The 23,080-nt window shown below is 42.4% G+C and overlaps 1 protein-coding gene and 1 long non-coding RNA gene across 51 annotated transcripts in view; one reads left to right on the forward strand and one right to left on the reverse strand.

The window, feature by feature from the left end:
- The window catches only part of SVIL (supervillin), a 224,187-nt gene that overhangs the window by 99,043 nt on the left and 102,064 nt on the right, over nt 1-23,080 (reverse strand). For 40 of the 50 annotated variants that reach the window (XM_070601832.1, XM_070601827.1, XM_070601814.1 and 37 more), the window contains one exon: nt 505-562. The exons of the other annotated variants lie outside the window; for them this stretch is intronic. The gene's annotated coding sequence lies outside the window, so the exon portion shown is untranslated. The remainder of the gene's footprint in view (nt 1-504; nt 563-23,080) is intronic. 50 annotated transcript variants of the gene reach the window in all.
- Nucleotides 14,030-15,925, forward strand: LOC139080546 (uncharacterized). The gene is made up of 3 exons (XR_011535127.1): nt 14,030-14,256; nt 14,639-14,744; nt 15,550-15,925. It is a non-coding gene; the product is annotated as an uncharacterized lncRNA (long non-coding RNA).

Consider the following 23,080-nt stretch of genomic DNA (forward strand, 5'->3'; position numbering starts at 1 on the left):
AGAAAGGTTAAGAGACCAGGCATCAGGAACTCACATGGACAGATGGGTGGATGGGTGGAGGGACGGAAGCAGGGAGGAAAGGAAAGAATGAAGGATGGAAGGAAGGGTGGAAGGAAGGGAGAGAGGGAGGAGGAACAAGGCTAAACCCTTTCTTAAAAAATCAAAAGCTCCCTTGCTTGATGGACAGACTGCAAAAGGACATCCCAAGCTTAGAGGTAGGTAGGAGAAAGAAAAGACAATAGCCCTTTACAAGTTTGCAACTACAGAGATACCAACATCCCGTTCTGCAACCAGCCCAACATCAACATGAAATACAAACAGAATCTGTGCTTGGCTGAATGCACTGTGAAGTGGGCTTGCTTCATATATTTTAATAAACCAAACTCAGGGGAGAAAACATATTGCCAAACATTTAACCTTATGAATTAGGGATTTAGGAGAATAATTTTAAAAGCTACTACAAATCTTCAAAACTTAAGATTCCTTGAGCTAAGACCGCTTTACCTTGGAACTTTTCTTTGACGTGGAAATCCAATGAAGCTTAAGTTTTTCTTGTTGAAATCTAAGGGGAAAGAAATAACGTAACATTGAAATAGCTACACGACAACAAGTTAAAACAAGTTAAAAAAAAAAATAATGGGACAAAAATTCTTCGAAGTCCCTTCGAACATATGATTTAAGAAAAAGGAAATCATTAACCAATAAAAAATACGAATAAAAAAATGACACCTTCTAAGAATTGAATTCCACAACATACATTTTACACAGGCAAGTTTTTTTGTTTTCCTCTTGTGAAAAGTAGCCAACTCCGGGGGAAAAAAACCAAAAATTCCGACACGGCTCAATGCTATCATTTAAATTCATTACGGCTATAAGAATAACTCAAAGCCATTAAATACTGAATAACACAGTTAGAGACTCAGGAGGAAAAAATTAAACAATTAAATGTTGCAAGTCATCACTGCCTGATATATTAGAGATGCCTTTAAAGAACGCCTGCGGATGGGGCAGCTGATGAAGAGCAGAGGAGCACTTCATTGCCTTCTTCAAAACCTAAACAATCACAACACATCAAATTAACCACTTATTTATTTTTGAAGGTAAGCTATATATTACATAAAGACAGCTGGTAACAATCCTATAGAGCAAAAACACACATCCCAAGTGAACTGGTTAATCAAAACCAGGCACAGACACATTTAGAATCAGTCTAATGGCAAGTAATCTGATTTACCGCTTTTGGCACGGTAACCATTTGTCCACCAAGAAAACCACAAGTAGACCACTTACAGAAACTTCTTCCCCTAAGGAAGTGCCTTTTACTGTTTAATATTTGGGGGCAGAAGCCCAGGAAAAGTAGGGACAAAATATACCCAGATGCTGACATGTCATTTCCCATCAAAATACAGCCTGAATCCTGGAATTTGGAAATTCCGACCAACTAGAGAAATACAACAAAATGAAAGGCATAATGCCGATTAGACATTGAGGCTTTTATCCTAATTACATAAATATCTTGTTATGTATTTAAAAAAGAAAACTCAGTCCAAAAAGGTACCAAATTGTAGAAGAAAATTCCTGAATCTGAGGGCTGAATTGTTCAAATCGCTTCCTAATAGTGCATTTGTGCTAGAAAATACTTTCATATAGAGTGGCTGAATTTCAAACTGATATTCAAAATAACCTCAGCATTTCATTTTTGTTCAGTTAGTGAAGTGAATCTGTGAGACCACTTCAGTAGTTACATTGAAAGCATACATTTTCCTCTGGGCATGAGAGGAAGCCACTACAAAGACATTTTGTTCCAAACTGTCTCACATGAAGATTTAATAAAAAGACAAACCTTCATCGCTGCCTACTGGAAATAATTTAGTACATATAGCACTTGGTTTAGGAAATATTTTAGTGAAAGCACAGCACACCCAGAACTTGATCCAAAGTTTGGGTATTTCAATTTAATTTGCAATTTTTCCTAAGGAAAGGCTTTAGTGGCTTAGCAGCACCTTCAACTTACAACAGAAAAAACTTCACGTTTTCCTGCAATCACAAGATAATTTATAAACTCAATTAGATATTTAAAGTGTCCTCTGAGAAAACTGTATAACCAACTGGACACAGGAGAATACAAGGTACAATGGAGGATGAAGGTATTCATTATGTTACAAAATAAAGACATAAGCGTATTTTCTATTCCTCTTGCCTTACCTTGTTTCTCCGAGAATTTGAATGCTCCCACATAGCTGGACATCCCTGGGCTTCTGAACATGGTTGCACGTGTAACGTTCAGTAACACAGCCTTCCCTACAGCTACCTCTCAACCAGCCACGGTCCTCCGCCCGTCTAAGCAAAACTGGGTTGAGGTTTCCACAGTGCGGGGCCAGAGCAGAGAGGCACTTGTGTCCCTGAGAGCACGTAGACGCAAAGCAGGGACTGCAGGCTGGAACAGCTCAAACCCCGTAAGCAGATTACAAGCAGAAATTAGGCCTGTGGATGCTGAAGCAGACTGGATCCCAGTGATGGGGCCGTTACGATGCTTCAAAGCAATGGCCGGATCACAACTTATGCTTCAGCTAAGTAGACACTGCTGCAACCTCACCATGATCGGGGGAGTCAAAAACAACTCCTCCTTTGCCTAAAAACAAACAAACAAACAGAAGAAAACCCTACAGAGACTCTCCAAGTACTGAGAAGAAGGGACGCTGCCTAACTATTCCCAGGCTGCTCTGAGTCTGCCTTGGCTAAGTTAAATGAAATATTTTAGCTAACAGGGAGCCAAAACCCCATAGTTGAGAGTTAAGATTTATGAACAACATATGAGTGAAATTGTGGGAAAAGAAAAGGCAAATATTACTAGAGGGTCAAAAATTTTAATTTGAGACAGAAACTCTTAAGTATTACCTACTTGACTACCTCCTGTTTATTATTATTTTTTAAAAGACAATTTTTTTAGAGTAGGTTTGGGTTTACTACAAAACTGAGAGGAAAGTATAGAGATTTCTCATATTCTCCTCTCACATGCGCAGCCTCCCCCAGCACCATCCCCCATCGGAGTGGTACATCTGTTACCAAGGATGAACCTAGACGGACACGTCACAATCACCCACAGCCCACAGTTTCCCTTTGGGTTCACTCTTGGTGTTCTACATTCTATCGGTTTGGATAAATGTATAATGACATTATATCGTACAGAGTATTGTCACTGCCCTAAAAATCCTCTGTGCTCTGCCTGTTCATCTTTTCCCTTCTCCCCCAACCCCCGACAACTACTTATCTTTTTACGTCTCCGTAATTCTGCCTTTTCCAGAATGTCATACAGTTGGAATCATACAGTATACAGCCTTTTAAAACTGGCTTCTTCCACTTAGTAATATGAACTTAAGGATCCTCCATGTCTTTTCATGGCTTGATGGCTCATTTCTTTTTTAGCGCTGAATAATATTCCATTGTCTGGATGGACCACAGTTTATGCATTCACCTACTGAAGGACAGCTTGGTTCCTTCCCAGTTTTGGCAATTATGAATAGCGCTGCTATAAATATCCATTGCAGGTTTTTGTGTGGCTATAGTCTTTCAATTCTTTGGGGTAAATACCAAAGAGTGTGATTGCTGGATCATATGGTAAGAATATGTTTAGTTTTTTAAGAAACTGCCAAACTGTCTACCAGAGTGGCCATATCATTTTGCATTCTCACAGCAATGAATGAGAGTTCCTGTTGCTCCACATCCTTGCCAACATTTGGTGGTGTCATTTTAACAGGTGTGTAGTGGTGTCTCACTGTTGTTTTAATTTGCATTTCCCTGATGACATATGATATGGAGCATCTTTCCATATACTTACTTGCCATCTGTATATCTTCTTTGGTGAGGTATCTGTTTGCATCTTAGGCTCATTTTTTATTCAGTTGTTTGTTTTCTTATTGTTGAATTTTAAAAGTTCTCTGTATATTTTGGAAAATAGTCCTCTCTTCAATATGTTTTTTGCAAATATTTTCTCCCAGTCTGTGGCTTTTCTAATTCTCTTGATATGTGTTTTGCAGAACAAAAGTTTTTAATTTTGATGAAGTCCAGTTTATCAATTATTTCTTTCATGGGTCATGTCTTTGGTGTTCTATCTAAAAAGGCATCACCCTACCCAAGATCATCAAGGTTTTCTCCTATGTTATCTTCTAGGAGTTTGATAGTTTTGTGTTTTACATTTAGGTTTATGATTCATTTTAAAGTAATTTTTGTGAAGGGAGTAAGGTCTGTGTCTAGATTCATTTTCATGGAAGTGGATGTCCAGTTGTTCCAGCACCATGTGTTGAAGAGACCATATTTGCTCCTTTGTACTGCCCATGAGTCTTTGCTCCAGCAAACTGCAACTCCCTGTACTGGCCTGTCTGTCTCTCCAATCTTAGGAGCAGCAGTTTGTCCTGTGACCTCTACTGTCTTACAGACTCCAGAAGAGTTGTTGATTTTTCAGTCTGTTCAGCTTTTCACTTGTTGTTGGGATGAAGTGGTGACTTCCAAGCTCCTTACACGCAGAACCGGAAATCCTAGAGTCTCTCATTTATTTTTAACTGCAACATGTAGTTGCTGGACCCAACCAGGGATAACACAATTCCAAGAAAAATATGCAACAATCAGAGACTGGCAATTTTACAGCTAAAAGGAACATTAAAGAGAACCTAGGAAAATCATCTTATTTATAAGATGAAGAAAGAGATGGCTAGAGAAGTAACTTGTTCATGGGTAGACACTTGGTTAGTGACTGGGCCATAGGATGTTGGGGAGGTGGGATCAAGGCCATGATTCGCCCCCACCTACTCACACCAGGTGGCAGGGACCCTGAGTTTGCCCATCTTTGTATGCTTAGCACTGAACACTGTACAAGCTGCTTAGCCGGTCTGCAGTCAGTGTTTGCTGAATGACCACAGGAAATAATGCAATAATCTTCTCTAAAGACTAGAGATCACATTCTAAAATGATTTTCATTGATTTTATATCTTGCTTTCAAACCAGATCAACTTAAATTGATTTCTGAACTACAAACGAACTTCACTTGAAAAGAATTACATGCCAAATTAATTAAAGCACATCAACAGAAGGTATATCAGTACTGGTTACTACATGGCTCAGTGGTAGCAACCAGCATTTTCTCTACACTACTGGTTACTCCAACTTTTATAAAATTGGGAGGAAATATGGAAAATAGGGCAGTTTAAAAAAACTCAGCAAGGAACAACGTAAGTGCTGTGGGTAAGTGTCATGGAAACTTTATTGTCTGGTCATGGTTAACCAGGACAAAGAGGAAAAAGGAGGCATTGGAAGGAGAATAGGAAAGGTAGGAAATTGTGGAAGCAACTGATTCTGGAAATGAACAATTAGATGGGATAAAATAATAGTTATGTGTATAAATAATCCTTTATAAATAACAGAATTTATAAAACAGTATCACTTGCTCATGCACCATTTACATTCCTGAAAATGACTTTCCTTATAGAATACTCAGAATTATCCTAAGTGAATCTAAATGTTTCTTTTTAATTATTATTAAGGAATAAATTTAGTTTACATTTTTAAAATGAAATTCCAATACAGAATAAAAAGAATTTGGATATTCTCTTTAAGTTGGTAATGGGATCTTACTAGAATGACTTGCCTTACCCGTCAATTATGATACAAATACACTTAAATATGGCTTAATTGTTGAAAAGAAAAGCACAAAATTCTTCATTAAACTATGAATATGCAATTTAACCTCCTATTTAAGTATCCTGTCCACATAAAACCAGAAAGGACTAAGAAGAAATCTACATTTTACATTGGTAGAAAGTAGCTATGAAATTTTTTTATTTACTCTCCAATAATTAGAAATCATAACAATAATAATATAATTAATAAAATAATTATATAATTAATAACTATTATTTTAGGCTGGCTCATTCAAACAGGGGAGCTACAAAATAGACAGACATTTCCTGACATCATTTTGTAGTTTAACATATTTCATTTATCTACAGAGAAAATTTTAAGTTGTGGTTGTGATTTTCTTAAATTTCAGGGAGAAGACATCTTAATCTAAAACAGTGATGGTGCTGCATTCCTTTTCCAACAAGATCACTTAACCACCAGCTCAGCACAAAGAAAGGAGACGTGCCCAATTACGTGCCACTTAGTGTTACTTAGAAACACTAATTTTTACCAACTCCAAGGCCCTACGGTCTTCAGTATTTAGAAGCAAAGCTTTATGGAAGGAAATATTTTATTGGATGTGTTTGAAGTTTTAATCCTTAAATAAAAAGAAATAAAGCAAATGTTTAAGTTGCCTGTAGATGGGCATGCAAACATGCTTTAGTGGAAGGGGCATAAATGTGTGACTGAGAGAGGAGGAGGGCGGTCATTAGGATAGGCATGACCATGTCATATCCTGATACACGGATGGTGGCTGGAGAAGAACTGGATGACCAAAAAGGATCTATGAATGGGCCACTGAGATGCTGACATCCCAAAGTGGAATCATTGGGACAACTGAATCAGGCCTTGGTAAATCCAAAACCGCGGATTCTGGGAAAATTGGAGCTAAAGGGGTCTTTCTGATCACCTGGTCTTCACTTGGCAAAATGTTAGACAGCTCCCTCAAGGTCACATAGCTTTATGGAAGGAAATATTTTATTGGTGTGGCAGCGCCAAGCTAGAAATCCATATCCTCTCACTCTCCCCAAGACAAATCTCACATTCCTGATCAGCCTGGACACAAAATGACTGGGGCCATTGCTGTAAACTTGTCCTGGGTTGAGGTCACAGGGTCTCCCAGCCCTGTAGCCCATGTGGGCTTAACTGGTAAAGGGGTCTGACCCCAGGAGGAGGAGTCCAGACAGCTCTGGTTGCTTCTTATAAAAATCATATTTCTTGGTCTAGTTTTGCTTCCATAGATGTTCCTCAAAACAAGGGCTGACTCCACATATAGTAACTAGGGCATATCTGAGACCGTAAGGCAAAGACAGAAGTCACTGTGCCTGGTAGGGGGTGGGCATCATGAAAAAAAGGAAGCAACTGCCTATGATTCTTCCTTCCCTTTCCAAGGCCCCCAGCTTATCGGACACGGACAAGACAAGGATGTTACTATCGACTTGGAAGAGTGTACGAAACAAGGACTCAGTAATTCTGCTTCCAGAAACGTACCCAAGGAAATTACTATGAATGAGTACAAGGATGTTTGCCACAGTTTTGTTTATAAATGTACAAAACAGGAACCAGCCCTCATAGGGGAACATATAGAAGAATGGGTAAATAAATTACACAAGAAAACTAGGTTTGAAATAATTAGTGATTTGGAGAGTTTTTCATGATATGTCATATTGAGACACACACATACACCTTATCAGAGAGACAGGGAACAGACCAAAATATTAATTATCTCACAACTTAGAGATAACTCTGTTCATGTTTTTCCCTCTCTTTTCCAAAGTTTCCACAATAAACCAAATTACTTCTATGCTTATTAAAACAATTAAGTACAAATAAAGATGAAGGTAATAGGTCCTCTTGAAATCCCAAGGCTTACACTTGGACGAAAAATCCAGGAGAAAATCATGAATGGAATTGTGCCCACAGAGCTACGGCACATCACCAACCCGCTTATGTCTTCTACATGGATTTCTTGGCTACAAATTGAGGAGTTGATCCAGACAATCGCCAAAGTACTTGACAAAATGCAGCACAGTGTTTCTCAAACTTGATCAGGTGGGCCGTTCTCACAAGGAAGTGCCTGGATCCACTCCCTCTGCTAACCAACACTGAATTCATCTGTTAAGCCCCTTTAGAGATTTCTTTTCTGTCAGTACTTTATTTTTCCTGCTCAAAAACCTTAATTGTCTCCCAGCTAAGGATTGTAAAGACTTGAGGGGCAACATCTGAGACACTCTGGGCCTGTTCCTCACACATGGCCTGGCTCAGAACAAGGCCTTATAAATACTGGGAGAATGAGTGAATCCAGCAAGCAAGTAAGCAGACACACAATGCATTCTGTTCTTCCTCATTCTTAGATTATGCCTCATTCTCAGCCAACTCTATTTCTTAAACAGGTGGCAAAAGGAAAAGTATCACCACTCTTTCCTTGAGACTCCTACTGAAGTCTTCTTGCCTTTCCTAAAATGTGAAGTGATGATGTGGAACATAAATATTTGTGTGCAGGGGAGAAATAGGGAGAAAATGTTAAGGAATCCCCAGGGACATCATGTAACGGGAAAAACAGGAAGATGATTCCTGGGGTCCAATTGTGGACAATGTTGGTAACAGTCCAGGTAAGAAGGGTCACCTCCTAAATTGCCAAGGTCAAAAGATAAGGTGTTAGATGACAAAGGATGAAGGTATTAAACCCTCAGGGAATGTGCAGTGCAGTTCACAGCTGTGGCTCAGGATTCCATGGAGGCTATATTGAGGGGCTGGTCCTCCTGTCAGTTGTTCTGGCTGAAAACACTCACGCACCCCTGTAACACGAGTGGCAGCTGTGCTTTGGGGGGCATCAGCAGGGAGGAGAAAACGAAAACAAAGCCAATGAAAAGACAAACAGTTGAATACCCCAATTGGCAACAGTCATTTTCTACCACAGCTGGTGTGATGATGTAAAGAACAGGATAAGACCTGGACTCTTACTGACTTATCACCATGGGGTGGGTACAATAATAAGTGCTCTGGGACATTAAACTCCTGTAGTCCCTTCAAAGCCTGCAGGGAGATCCTATTATTATTCCCAACTGCAGATGAGAAAACTGAGATACGGTGTGAATCTAGGATAAATACTCAAGCCTAGATTGACCACTTAAAATGTATCTCTGAAAGTGAAACAACCATGCTCTGGTCAGCCAAAACAAAATCAAAGAGATAAATAAGAAGGCGAGGTCATGACTAAATGAGAGAATGTATGTGGATGCACTCTAAAAACTGGGGCGCGTGATTTAATTGATGCATGGATCTCCATATTGAGAAGAGATAAAGGTCTCCGGCACACTCCTGCTGAGGCCTGTGACATCATCTTGCATTTCTTTATTGTGCTTCCTGAATAGCAGCTGAAGCACTCCCAGACTACAGGAAAATGAGCTGAAATTTAAACCAGCAATACAGGGAAGTGTGAAATTATGACTAACAGTTGCCTGAATACATACTGTTGCGAGTTATTGGTACATTTCTAAAATTAAGAAGTGCCACAGAATGATTTTAATGAAATCCACTATAAACTTCTAAAGACGATGGTGGGGCTGAAATTCCAAAGTGAAGGATATATCTTTATAGCTTAGTAAAGGAGTATTTTGTATGCTAGAAGCAGCTGTAAATGGTATTCTCATTTCTTTGGTGGATTTTATTTATGTGTATAGACTCTTAATCTGGGCAGAACTGCATGACATGAGGTAATCCCAGCGGTGGGAAACCCATTTAGTTCTTTTCATTTCCCTTTTATCGCATACTGTTATTCATATATTCCAGATTCCTTATTTTAGTGTAATTCTCCTCCTGTGTGCATTGTGAAATGCTTTGTGAATTTTGCTTAGTGGTAATATTTAGGACAAGTCTGCAAATAAAATCTTGTGTTATATGATTATGGAAGGTAATTTAAAACAGGCCAAGTATGTAGAGATGAAAAGGCAAAAGTACTTTCAACAATAAGAAATATTATAACCCACAAATATTTCTTTATCAGATATGTTGAAAGAACCATGCCAGCCTTGCTATATTTGAGAATTCCTTTTTTTAAAGAAAAGGCTTATTGCAACCCCCTAGACTTATAAACGTCTTTAAAATAAACGTTCAAGCGAGCAGCATTAACATTCACAGTGAAAATGATCTCTAATCATTTTAACTTGTGGTCAATTTTGAATCTATAGCTTACGATTCTTGGGGAAAACAATCCATGGAGCTTAAAGTCAACAGTTGTCAGGTCAACAGTTTCTCAGAGCAAGAAAAAAAAAAAAGAAAAAGGTCATTCCATGTCTAAAATGTACACTAAAATACACACACGATGAAATATTATTAAGCCTTAAAAAAGAGTGAAATTCTCACACATACCACAACACTGATGAACCTGGAAGGCACTGTGTTCAATAAAATGAGCCAGACACAAAAGGACAGATAGTACATGATTCCACATAAGTGAGGGACTAGAGTGCTCAAATTCCCAGAGGTAGAAAGTAGAACAGTGGTTACCAGCAGCTGGGGAGAAGGGGGAATGGGGGCTACTGTTTAACAGGCACAGTTTGAGATGGGAAAGATGGAAAAGTTCTGGAGGTGGATAGTGATGATGGTTGCACAATGTGAATGTACTTAATGCCACTGAATTGTACACTTACAAATGGTTAAAACGGTAAATTTTATGTTATGTATATTTTATCACAAATAAAAAAATGTACACTGAAGGTGAAGCACAAAATGCAGGCACATGCTGGGCATCCAGGGCATGGTGCTCCTGAGGGGCACAGGACCAGAGACAGATGCTGATCTGCCCACCACTCCTTCCGGATTGGGGAGACACCAAGAACATTTTCTTTTTCCCCTCCCCAAAGCCCCAGTACATAGTTGTATGTTCCAGTTGTAAGTCCTTCTGGTTCTTCTATGTGAGCCACTGCCACAGCATGGCTACTGTCAGATGAGTGGTGTGGTTCCATGACCACGAATCAGACCCAGGCCACCGAAGCAGAGTGTGCCAAACTTGACCCACTAGGCCATCAGGGCTGGCTCACCAAGAACGTTTCTGACCTCCTCAAAGCACCAACACACAGAGTCCTTAAACAATGATTTGACGAATACACACTTAAGTGTTTACTGTATAACATCTGAAGCTGTTTCCTAGAACATCACAGGGTGCAGAACACTGTCTTTAGAGCCTCGAGGACCCAGGCCCATCTCAGTGAGGGGGAAGCCCTCAGATGGAAGGGTGCTGACAGGATTACAGCTATCCAGAGAGGTTGGAGAAGGCTTCTGCCAACTCCTATCATTCAATCCTCACTATTTGATGGTTTTCACATGAGCAGAAACTAAGGAAAGGCTGAATCATCAGATACGAGAATTTTTTATGACCTAAAAATCCAGATGGCAGACAAGTAAATTATATAAAATGACTGTTGATACATGATAGATCATAGCTGTTCTAGAGCCACACTTGAATGATTTGAAGGAAAGAGACTTGAATAAAATAATTTCTAGGCATCCTTGTCCTCAGAATGACGTCTTAATAAAAACGACCACCTCAACAGTAATAATCAGTGTGAAAACCCAAGAAAAGTTCAGCAACCTGCCATTCTCAGCATCTCTAATGTTCTCCAGGAGGTCATGTTAACTGATACCCACGACTTTACCTAGAGTCTCACAAGTTCCCAGGGCATTTGCTGGTTGATGGTGGGGGGTGGAGGGGGAGTTGTCAATGACATCTGACACGTTCATGATGGCTTTTTCCACCTGCATTTATCACCAGGAAAGCAGATCCTGAGCTCACAGACTGAGAGGCATGGCAAGGTTATGACAAAGAAGTTGAAGACAGATTCTACCCTGCTTGTTGAAATGCTTCCTGGGTATAATGAGAGACAGTTCCCTTGAGCTTTGGACCAACCAAGATCACAAGCAGAACTGACAAAATCCTGCGGGATTTCTGCCAGGACTTACTTCCTAGAACAGACGACAGTTGGCACCTCCTACCTCCTTTTCAAAACACCTGCTGATATGAGCTGAAGCATTTTAACAGTGACAATGCCTGTGAATAAGTGTGTAAACTGCAACGTCCTAGAAAAATGTAAATCATCACATGATGTTTTACATTCACACTGATTTGGAGTGAAATGTTTCTTATTGTTCCATTGTAGCTCACCAGTTACTGAAGTAATTAAGGGATAATCAAACGCAGCCGATTAAAACAATATAATCCATTTGAGTCAGTGATTAAGCAATTTTCTTCCCCTCAAAAAGGCAAAACATTTTTTTAACTTTCCAAAAATATTGACTATTCCTCAAAATCGAATAATCATTTATCACGAAAGCTATATATTTTGAAATCAAATTGGAAAAATCAATGGCCTACCCTCTAGAATTCTAACTTCTTTCAAGATAACTAGGATGTAAAAAAATTCAGGCAACAGTCTTGGCATTTACAATGCGGTAGACTTTTGTGGCTTCTAATTCAGGGACTCAGAGTGTGTGTTCTAACAAGAAGCACCTTTCCCTTCTCCTGACATCTTTGTGATGCATAAAGAAAAGGTACCCACTACAGACATGTCTCTGCTCCTTCCTGTCCCCGACACAGTTCATTTTTTTCTCTTTAAAATTTGAAGTGCAATAATTTTCCCCTGGCCATCGAGTTTCAGGAGTCTTCTAAAGTCCTTGTGTAGCTCAGCACCAAGGTAACAAGTCCCTTTTTGTACAGGTCAAAGGTTCATGTGTTAAGAACACGTAACTCAAAGTCATAGCCCATGACTTGGGAAGCCAATCAGCTCAGCAGTCAACAGACATGGAAATGGACATTTAAAACAGAAAAAAATAGATTTCTTTAATAGGAGGGCAAAAGTGAATGTACTCTTTCCCTAAACATGAAGCAGACGTTAAGGCAATTAAAAGAAGATAACAAGGTCAAAACAGAGCCAGCAGCAGTGAGCTGTCCCATGCAGTGAAAGTCCACACCCCCCCATATGTCACCCCAGCAGTAGGGGCCGGCCTTGTTCCCACACATGGCCAGCGAGTTGTGCGACTACAAGACTGCTGGAGGGAGAGGAGAGAAGCATGGTGATGGGGCAGTTAGAACGGGCTGCCTTTCCTTCCTGTGTCTCGGTAGGCTGTCCAGTGCTGCATCAGTTACAGAAATGACAAAGAAACTGCTGAGACAAGAGACAAGAACTTGAAGCTCTTTGTGTGCTGGTGGCCACATCATTCACTCAGGCTCCGCCTCTATTTGCTCATTTGTCTCACGTGCAGCTTTGCTTCATGAGCCACAACGGCTTAATTTCCAGAACTTGAGAAGCCTGAACAAAAATTGCGGTACAGAAAAGTGCCACCTTCTCTAGTTTCTAGCTACTGCATCAAGTTTTTGAAAAAAACGCAAAAGAGAAAAAAGATGGATTGAGCCTGGAAGGTTCACGCAGATAGGTGTTTCCTTTGGATGCTCAGCTGTGGCTATTAACCGTGAACACTCAGTAAAGCTTATTATTGAAGAGAACAGAGAGGGAGAGGAGAGAATTTAATGAGTGTAATTTTAGAAGAGAAATTTACAATGGAGAGGTCATTTTAGAGGTCATTCAGTCTAACCCGGCACTTTATAGAGAGCAATGGAAGTGACTTGTCCAAGGTCACTCAGCCCATTTGTGGCAGTCCTAGAACCACGTCCCCTGGCTCCTAGGACTCTGTTCTTTCCTCTGTACCACCTTGCTGTCCGGCGTTCTTCCTCCCTACTCCACACAGGACCTCACCACTGGAAAGACTTTATCATAAAGCACCATCAAGATCTAAGAGCCTCCAGAACATCTCGGATTAAAAGGAGACCATTGAACGTTTCCTGACAAAGTCCACACTCCGAAGAAGTCGTCCTGACACAGGACTTGACAGTACAAAGTAAACAGTAGGTGAAACCCAAGGAAAATGAGGATGCCGCTCTGTCCTTTGGGAAGTCACCTCCTGTCTTCCACCCATACCATACAGGACATCTGCCAAGGAGAGCGCACACTCCCGTCCTTGCAGCATGCTAGAATTAATTGAGTAGTCCCAGGCCAGGTCTCCAGGGTTTGGGCTCTCCGGCTCCTTACAGAACGAAAGCCCACTGCCACCGGCTCTGCCAGCCTGTCCCCAGACGCCAGCCTTCTCTGCCTGCCGGCCAGCCTAATAAGGCAATGTGCACGTTGACTGGCTGGCTTATAGGTCACCACTGTTTACTGTGCAAACTCTGGGCTGGAAAGCAATGCAAGAGCCTACCTTTTGGCAGACAAAGGGTTACCCTTTGCCAAAAACTCTTAAAAGGCTGCACTGTTGGTCCATTTACATAATAACAGAAACTTGTCTGCGGAGCCTGCCAGGCTCTAGACACAGGGCCAGCTTGCAGGGTTAAGGGAACAGCAGCTTCAGCTGGGGCCTGGAGTGAGCTAGGCCTGCAAGGGAGACTGCTTTACCTCCGCCTCCCCCGCCCCCTCCCCAGCCCCATCAGACAACCCACACAGTCAATCTTTGGGGAAACTTATTAAGCCTGCATCCCGGCTCTCTGAGGCTCCCTGACTTCAAAAACAGCAGCCGACCGTCTCCAAACAGACTGTAAGTCTGGGTACTTAAAAGGGAGTCACTGGGTCAGGTGCAGAAACAATCCTTAGCATTCCAGCAAATAAGTATGTGCCAGCAAAAAACAAACTTCTGTATTTTCAAATAAGGAGGCTGAGCTGTTCTGTTGGCCAAACCCTGCCTGAATACAAACACCCATTATTTTTAATTCTATTAAGGTCTGGGCTCGGAGACTCGCCCCTGCCCTCAGCTCCTTGGACGACTTCTATACATATAAGGAAAAGAATACATCTGTGGTGATTAACTGCAGCACATTCATCATTGCGCAAATTTCCTTTAGCTTTTAGCCATCGGTCTTCTTTGTCATTCAGAAGGTATTCCACCCCCTGGTTCACCCAAATTCGATATGTCCCAACAGAGTTTGAACACTACCAGCATTTCAAGTTTCAACAGTGGGCTGGCGATGCTGACCTGGAGCGAGAAGAGGAAGGATCAGAGAGCGAGAAACAGCCAACCTTGAGGAGGTATTCACCCAGCTCTCCGTTCACGGGCAAAAGCAAATTTATAGCCAAAATGTGATTATGGTAAATGAAAACCAATCTGACAGCCTCATCATTTCACCTTCCCTTTGGGCTAGTGTCCAGGGCTAACTTTTTTCGTGTTAACATAGCGTTCCTTTAGAATTTCTCAGAGCCCCAACAGTTAACTTATAGCAGCCATTCCTTGCTTCTCAGAGGAATGGAGATTAGAGGGTCTGAAACAAGAGTTATGAAAAACGGAGGCCCATACAATGCTGATATGTTGAGGATGTAAATATCAGATCAATTTTTAGCTTTCACTAATTCAGGGTTTAACCTATACAGCCCCTCGGGGATTCTGCAGTAGAGGTTACCAGACATTCCTGTCTAGATATTCATGGCAGAGAGAAGGAGCAAGCGATGTGGTATACTTAAAACCAAAAGCTTATTCTTTAGCTCTGTGGAAAACAGGCTTGGAAAGCAGAGTCTAAAAAAGTAACATCCACCCCCACATCATCCCAACAGGCCTTTGTCCTCACCACCTTGACTCTAGAGGAATCAGCTTGCGCTCGCCTTTACCGCCTCTAAATTAGGCAAAGTCGGAGACGAACCAGAGGGGGCCAACAGGTGTGGCCAGAATCTGGAGGGGTGTCGAGTTTCTCTAGCTCCTGTTACCCCTCAGAAAGTGGAGGGAGTTCACAAGTCTGTGGCCCCATGAAGCCACTGAACTGGGTGGCTTTTGTGTTTATCTTCCTCCCAAGCAGCTAGTTAGAAAGACAGAAGCACTGTTCTCCCCTCTTTCAACTGCCAGCTCCTGCGGCTGTTCCATTGCTAAGCAGCACCAGAGACTAGGCCAGGAAAAGAAATGGAGACAACGCAGCTACGGGCTACCAACTCTTGCCAGCAAGCTCTGTCCACCATTCTCCGAAGATGAGGGGGCCGCTGCAGAAGGGAACGTGTGATGTTATAGGGTGACCCAGATCCGTCTCATAGTTCCTATTGGGCCAAACCTCAGGATATTAGGAATTTCAAACTGAAGACAGTACAAAAATAAATTAATTTCTCAAATAATCAGCGATGACTATGGAGCTAATCTTAAGTTTATTCTAATTAAATTTAATGTTGTAAAAAAATCCCTCTCTTCCAGTCCCTGTGACCCTCTCCTTAACAATAAAGATATTACCGGACTTACCCTCCCAGTGGCATTTCTATCTTAAGCTAGGTTGTTCAACAGGTTTCCAGCACAAGAGATCTATTCACAGACTTGATAATATTAAACCAGCAATGGACACTCAGTTTTGAAGGTATGTATTAGTCAACATCCATTTAGCAGAACTAAACCACTGCATTTCCCCCTGAAATTAAAACTGTGCCAATTACATAGGCAGAATGATGGATCTGCATCAGACGTTTTCTTGTCCGGAAGAGGAAAGAATGTCCTTTTTTTAAGACGTACATTACATCTTTTTGGCTATTAGACCACATATGCTATTTGATTGAGTGGAATAAAGTGATTTTAAAATGATTAAGGCTTAAATCTTCATTTGATACCTATTTATATAATACTTTATTTTTTAAGCACATTATCAGGCTATTTTTGTGAATACATTTTTAACCTGGACACGTGCTTACCCTGTGTTAAGCTCAGAATATGCTGATAGAGCTTTAAACCTTCTCCTGCAGTACTGGTTGAACTTAGTCACAGTTATCCATATCTAAGAGGACTAGCTCCAGGACTAACTTTTCTTTAAAACAATTCATTAAAAACTTGATTCCTTAGCTGCACTACGTCGCCCCCTAGTGGCAGAAAGGAATGGTGCACTTTCCAAAAGCCGGCCGTCCGAACACTTCTCTTAATGGAAAGCCTGAAGTCTGGACAGCTTTGTTTACAGCAGATTTAACATCTCGGAGATACGGAAGAACTTAAATGTTAGCAATTATTTCATTTACTCAACAAATGTGCACTGAATATCGTATCGGCCAAGCCTTGTTCTGGGGCTGGGGTGACAGTGAGAGTGAGGAGACAGAAAATTCCGTTCTAGGAATAAACAACTAACACAAAGGCATAATGGAAGGCCCAACATGCCCAGGTGCCTTTTATTTTAATGTACCTGAAAAATATGTGATGAGTCAAACATCAAATTCTCTGGAAATGCTAGTGACTTTGTATTGCTGGTCTCCGTCTCCAACCCCCCGTCTGTCATCTCGCCCTCCTTTCACCTGCCCCTTCCCCCAGGCAGGCCAGAGCCTCCACCCCGTGCCCTCAATAAGCACCTGTTGAATATAATGACTGTGGGCTGTAGGTTCCTGTGGAATCCAAACTAACGAGGCTTTATGATCAGCTAAATAAAAGGTCTTTGCTGTTTTCAGTTGTCCATGTTATAAACTAAAATATTGATGGCTACAAAAGCGAGGCAGCCTCACAAAAAAGTAATAGGTATATATATATATATCTCCATATAAATTAATGTAATAATGTACCACAATAATATATTTTGAATATAACCATTACAATGCTGTGGACACTTTATTCAGAATCTCACATCCAATGAAACAATACTTATAAATTCCAAAGCTGCAGAACACTATTTTTCACTCCTCATATCCCCCATCTGTTTTGAAACTGGCATTGTCAGAACTAATAAAGTTCCCAATGTGAGCTCTTACAGGATGTTAGGTGCTGCAGGATACACCGGGGCAGCAGACAGCACTCACGCCAACCGGGGACACTGGCCTTGGCTGCGAGAAGCTCCACTGAGAAGGGGTCTCACCCACCCCGACGTGTGGAAAGCCACAGCTCTGGGCTCGGAGAGGGGAAGGGCAGAGGGTCTGGCCTGCACGACCCCCCTCTGCTCCTCTATACCGGCTCTAGGAGCTGCTCCGTCCCTTCTTGGAAGCAATGCTAACGTGTTTGTGTCAAATACACATACTCTATTTTTCAACATATTACATATCTTCAAATAAGAGAACAAAGCCACTTGAATATTTCACCAGACAAGGAGTAGAGTCTAGAGCATAAACTCTGACAAAAGCTGAACACATGTACATTTCCCTCCCTGTTTAAAATTGTATCTAAACCGCCCAGGTTCCGTTCACAGTTTCTGGCTGCTGAGATTATTCCAGTTAATGGTGGGGTCGCCCTGATAGAGATTTAAATGTCAGGGGGTCCCCAGTTACAGGATCTCTGATAGTTATGCAGGAAAGGGAAGGGGTTTTGCAAGACCTAATGTGATCCAAATTAGGACACATAAAGGACCAGTGTTAAAAAATGCATAGTGAGCTTCGCTAGGTAAAGTGTCATCTTGCAAGAGAAAGCCTGGTTTATTTTCAAGCAAAATCTGTGTGACTATTACACTGTAAGTCTAAACAAATTCCGGTGATTTATCTAAATCTTTCTTTTATGGCCAAGGCCTAGATTACACTTCATTCTACTCACTTCTTTTTAGGGCTAGAAAAGGGGTGGTGGAAATACGTTGAATTTCAACTCAGTGTCCAAATTGGAAAAAAAAAAAAATCTCCAAAGTTCTCAATTACTGATTTGCTAAACTGAAGTTTTAAACAAAAGTAGGACTTTGGATAAGCAAGGTCACATTGAAAGTTATCAAATACGGTGATCCAGGCCGAAACAGAGCTCCAAGATTGTGAGTCTAATCTCTGTGTTATACTTAAACTTTTTGATAGCCGCCATGTTAGTATCGGTTTAGCTAGAGGTCACCTGTGAAAAAGGAGGGCTTCTGTAATTTTATACTAAAGCTGTATTATAAAACAATGTTTTATAAAAATTTCACACTGCTTTAAAAGTATGAACAAGGTACAAATGGTCCCATAGTCCTCTGCAGGTTCTGATGGGAGCCGGTAGTCAGAGGCAAACCAGTTAACGCCTGCCCTGCCCTGAGACCTTCCCATGAAGAATGTAGCTGCCCAGCCTGAAGTTCCCAAACTATGTCCGTTGGGAACCTCAGGGCACTTCTCACTTCCCACCTGCCCTCCAGGAAGATTCTAGACCACGGGAACTCATGCGTGAGGGCCCCGTGACCTGCCCATTAGACTCAGGTCCTTAGAAACGAGGTTGCCTTCATTAAACCCTAACCATGTCGGTTATCAAAACCCAATTATGGCAAATGCCCACTGTCCCGCCCTCCCTGCTTCTGTGATGGCGCCCAGGAGCTCACGGTGCCCGGGGATCCTCCTCCAGCCCAAACCCTCCAAGGAAAAGGAGGAGACAGGACGGAACTTCCCAGATTAGCAATGTGGTATTTTGGACAATGTGTCAAATTTTATTAAGAATATTTAACACTGTACACATATTAAGCTATATGTTTATAATTCTATAGTTTTTTTTTTAAAAGATAGTTTAAAATTCTATAGTTTTTTAATATGTTTTTAAATGTACTGACTCCAAAACCTACCCTTGGAGATTCAAGAAGCCATGTTATTCTTAATGTACACCCAATTCTAGAAAGCTTGGTTGTCCGATTACCCAGCCCCGCCTGAGAAGATGCTGAGAAGCTTCTAGAAGGTGAAGTCTACACTAAGGGGAGAGGGGAGGAGGAGCTGGTCCAGTGGTGGAGGAGTCCTTACGTCTCCTTAGGTACGTCTCTGCTACCCGACATCTGCTAAACCAGGCAGTGAAGTCCGAGCTGGATCGATCCCCTTCCTGGAATTTGGGATCCTGGGGGACCGGACCCTAAAAGCAGCCACCTCTGGTTCCAGGACTGAAGACAGAGGCCCGAGCGGCCGCCTCAGGAAGCAGTGAGACGAGATTCACTTGGAGGCCGGTGCGGGTTGTGTTCCGGGAAGCGGGTTAAAGCCTAGACAGCAGTCAGACCAGCTGGAAGCCGTAAGTCCGCGGCTCTGCTGGGGAGGGGGTCTCGGGGTGCCGAGGGGGAGGCACACGCCGCAGCAATGGCTTGCTGGGCACAGCATGGAAAGGGCACGTGGATTTCAGCGCCGTGCACACTGAGGGTGCCCTGACAGCAGCGACATTTTTATTTACAAGAGATGGTGACATAGGGAACACACGGGCAATAGCTATTCAGTTGAGTAGGAAAGAGGGAATCCCATTCGTTTTACTGACCAGTTACTTGATGGGGAAAGAACTAATAACAGTAAAAACAGGACAAAATACTTTTTTGGGTGGGCAAAACTTGTAAACTCATTTTTCAAGACAAAAATATATATGACTGCATAGGGGGAAAGTCAAGAGCTCATCCTTACTCTTGATTTTCACCCCAGTGAGCTGGCTCCACGTCCCGTGGGTCACACAACGCGTTCTTCAAATTCTTGCTCTCCGTGATCGCACGTTGCCTTCCGTGGCCCTCACCACCTCACCGGCCCTGGCTTGCTGATGAAGTGACCCACTTCACAAAGCTGTCTCCCGCCGGCATCTCCTGTGCCCGGCCTGCTTCCACGCGGGATGTGGCCACTGGTGAAACAGCAGCCATCCTTCCCGCCTTTGCAGCGTGTAGCCTGCGGACTCATCCCTCCGCGCTGGGGGACCAGGCCAGAACTTCCTTTGCGCAGCGTCACCCATCCTGTGTTTACCGTCGCGTGTGATGGGCCGGCGGGTTTCATGTCTGGGGACACAGGCTGCACCACATGCCCCTTCCCCTTATGAGAACCCCTCCGGGAGAGCTCGGCTGTGCCATGTGGACTCGGCTGCTGTGCACCCGACTGTAATTTGTCTTCTGAAAATTCCTTTCCCTCTGCAGGCAGAGTTCACAGTGAGAGCATTTCAGCAAGTTATCAGCGACAGAGTGGTTAGGGGTTTGGGAAATGATGCCACAGCTAAAGAGGTATTGGGGTGCAGCCCACTGGGCACCCAGCCAGAGGGGGTCACCCCATCCTCTCCTGCATTTGGACCTTCTCACAGATGGAAAGCAAGTTCCTACCTAGTGCCAAGTACCCAAGTCTTCACGTGCATAAATTAATAGCACTGTCACTTTCCACGTGTACAGTCTTTAAATACAAAGTGCTTTCAGTATCTCATTTAATCTTCAAATCGCAGAAATGGACATGGTAAAGTGTTTTATAATTTACAAAGTGCTTTAGTCAATGTGGCTTCATGTGATCCTGCTGGCATGAAGGTGGGATCCATCCCCATCTCGCAGATGAGGAAACTGACGTCCAGAGAGGTCAAAACGCAGGCTTAGCCAGAGATGAGGAACACAAACGGGCAGCAGTGGGCTCCGTGCATGTGCGGACGGGACAGAGGAAGGGCTCTCTGGTCTCTGAAAGCTACCCCAAAGCCCTGGATTCCTGCTTGAGCTTTTTTTTTCCCTTAAATTATATTATGGAAGTCACGTCAGCTTAGAATGCCGTGTAAATTTCAGGTGTACATTATCATATTTCAGCTTCTGTATAGACTGCATCGCGTTCCCCAGCAATAGTCCAGTTTTTATCGTCACCATGCATATCTGCCCCTTTACCCCTTTTGTCCTCATCCCACCCTCTTCCCCTCTGGTAAGCACCTGCTTGAGCTTTTAAAAGGCAGAGATGACCAATCTGAACTGCAGATTCAAGGACGCAATCAAGGGGCCAATTCAAGAGCTGCCCCCAGTTCATCCTGTCTGTCCCCCTCTCTCTTTCTGTCTCCAGCTCCAGTGGAGACATGTTGATGGTACAGAAAGGATTACCGCATATGTTCTAAAACGCAGCAGCAACTCCTTTGGGGTGAGTGCGGGAAAAGGCTTGGAAATGTGTGTCTGGGGCTAGCGGGATAGGCGTCTCCATTTCTTCTCATGACTCATGTGAAAAGTCTGACAGGTTTTAGTCAAAACTGCTGTTTTCAAGTCTTGGCGACAGTGGCTGTGCAGACACTGGGCTCTGGCTAAGGAGAGGGCGAAGCGAGAGAGAAGGATTGAAACAAGATTCTCACTACATTCTTCTGGTGACAGATTTGGAACATGAGCTAATGCACACCCCAGCCCAGCCAAAGCTGAAGGAAAACAATGGTATCTACAGCTGCCTCGGGCATCTTTCTGAGCACAAAACAGCCTCTCCCCACTCCCTCCCAGCAGCAGCTTGGGTTTTGTTTTTTTTTCATTGATGGAGGGCGTGGATAATCCTTGCAAGCCAATCTGTCGTTTTGTTTAGCTTTAGAAATATTTGATCATGCTGATTTGGCAAAGAAAAAAAGTGTTCTATAGCAGGAATATTTCCTCTCTGCAGTAACTGGTTCGGGCAAGTCAGGGTTGAGACGCAGGCAGAAGGTGGGTCTCTGAGTGATGGAGTGGGTCTGAAGCCTGACACCGAGGATAACATCAGCTCCTAAGCCTGACTCTGACCTTCAGGCAAACTCACAGGAAAACAGCTGTTTTTGCCTCTTGCCTGGAAAATTTAGAAAGTTCTGAATCACAAGAATATTTTTATTTTTTTCTCCATTTTTTGCTCAGTCTTTCTTCATTTTAAAATGTTTTGTAGTCCTCCAGCAGGAAGCAAAGGTAATGAAATCAATTCCCAGAAGGTCACACAGCCAACATTTGGGTTTCTCATGAGATACAAGAACCGTGGCCCACAGGGCGAATGTAATTTAAATTATAGTAAATGTGAAAGATGTTCATCAAGTATATATTAAGTAGGGTACACTAGTCCCCCCTTATCTGCAGTCTCGCTTTCCGCGGTTTTAGTTACCTACATCAACCGTGGTCCGAAAATATTCAATGGAAAATTCCAGAAATAAACAAGTCATATGTTTCAAAGTGCATGTCGTTCTGAGCACAGTCCCGCTCTGCCCTGCCGGGGACGTGAACCACCCCTTTTTCCAGCGTCTCCACGCTGTATACCTACCGGCCTGTTAATCACTGAGTAGCCATCTGGGTTATGAGATCGACTGTCAGAGGCATCGCAGTGCTCGTGTTCAAGTAACCCATGTTTTACTTAATAATGGCCTTAAAGCTGACTTAATGATTAGCTATTATGGTTCATCTTTTAATGTGCCTAATTTATACATTAAACTTTATCATAGATACGTATGTATAGGTAAAAACAGTTTATACAGCGGTCAGTACCATCTGTGGTTTCAGGCATCCACGGGGGGTCTTGGAACATATCCCCCGTGGGTAAGGGGGGACCAGTGCATTGTTAACTAGAACACTCTCCTGTGTGGTTTGCTATTCTGAGTATTTGCTATTCTGCATGGAAGAAGTGGAGGTAGGAGAGGATATCACTCACATGTAGCCCGTGAATGAAGTGATACAATACGCTACACAGGGCAAAAGAGACGCTCTACTATTTAATACTTCAGGCTAGATGAGATTCTTACAAGCACCACTGAAAAGTTTAACTAATTATTGACCATTAGTTGTAATATCACACACACTAGAAATCAGAAAGGGGCAGTC

Source organism: Equus przewalskii, chromosome 30, assembly GCF_037783145.1.
Source record: "Equus przewalskii isolate Varuska chromosome 30, EquPr2, whole genome shotgun sequence".
Classification (NCBI taxonomy): domain Eukaryota; kingdom Metazoa; phylum Chordata; class Mammalia; order Perissodactyla; family Equidae; genus Equus; species Equus przewalskii.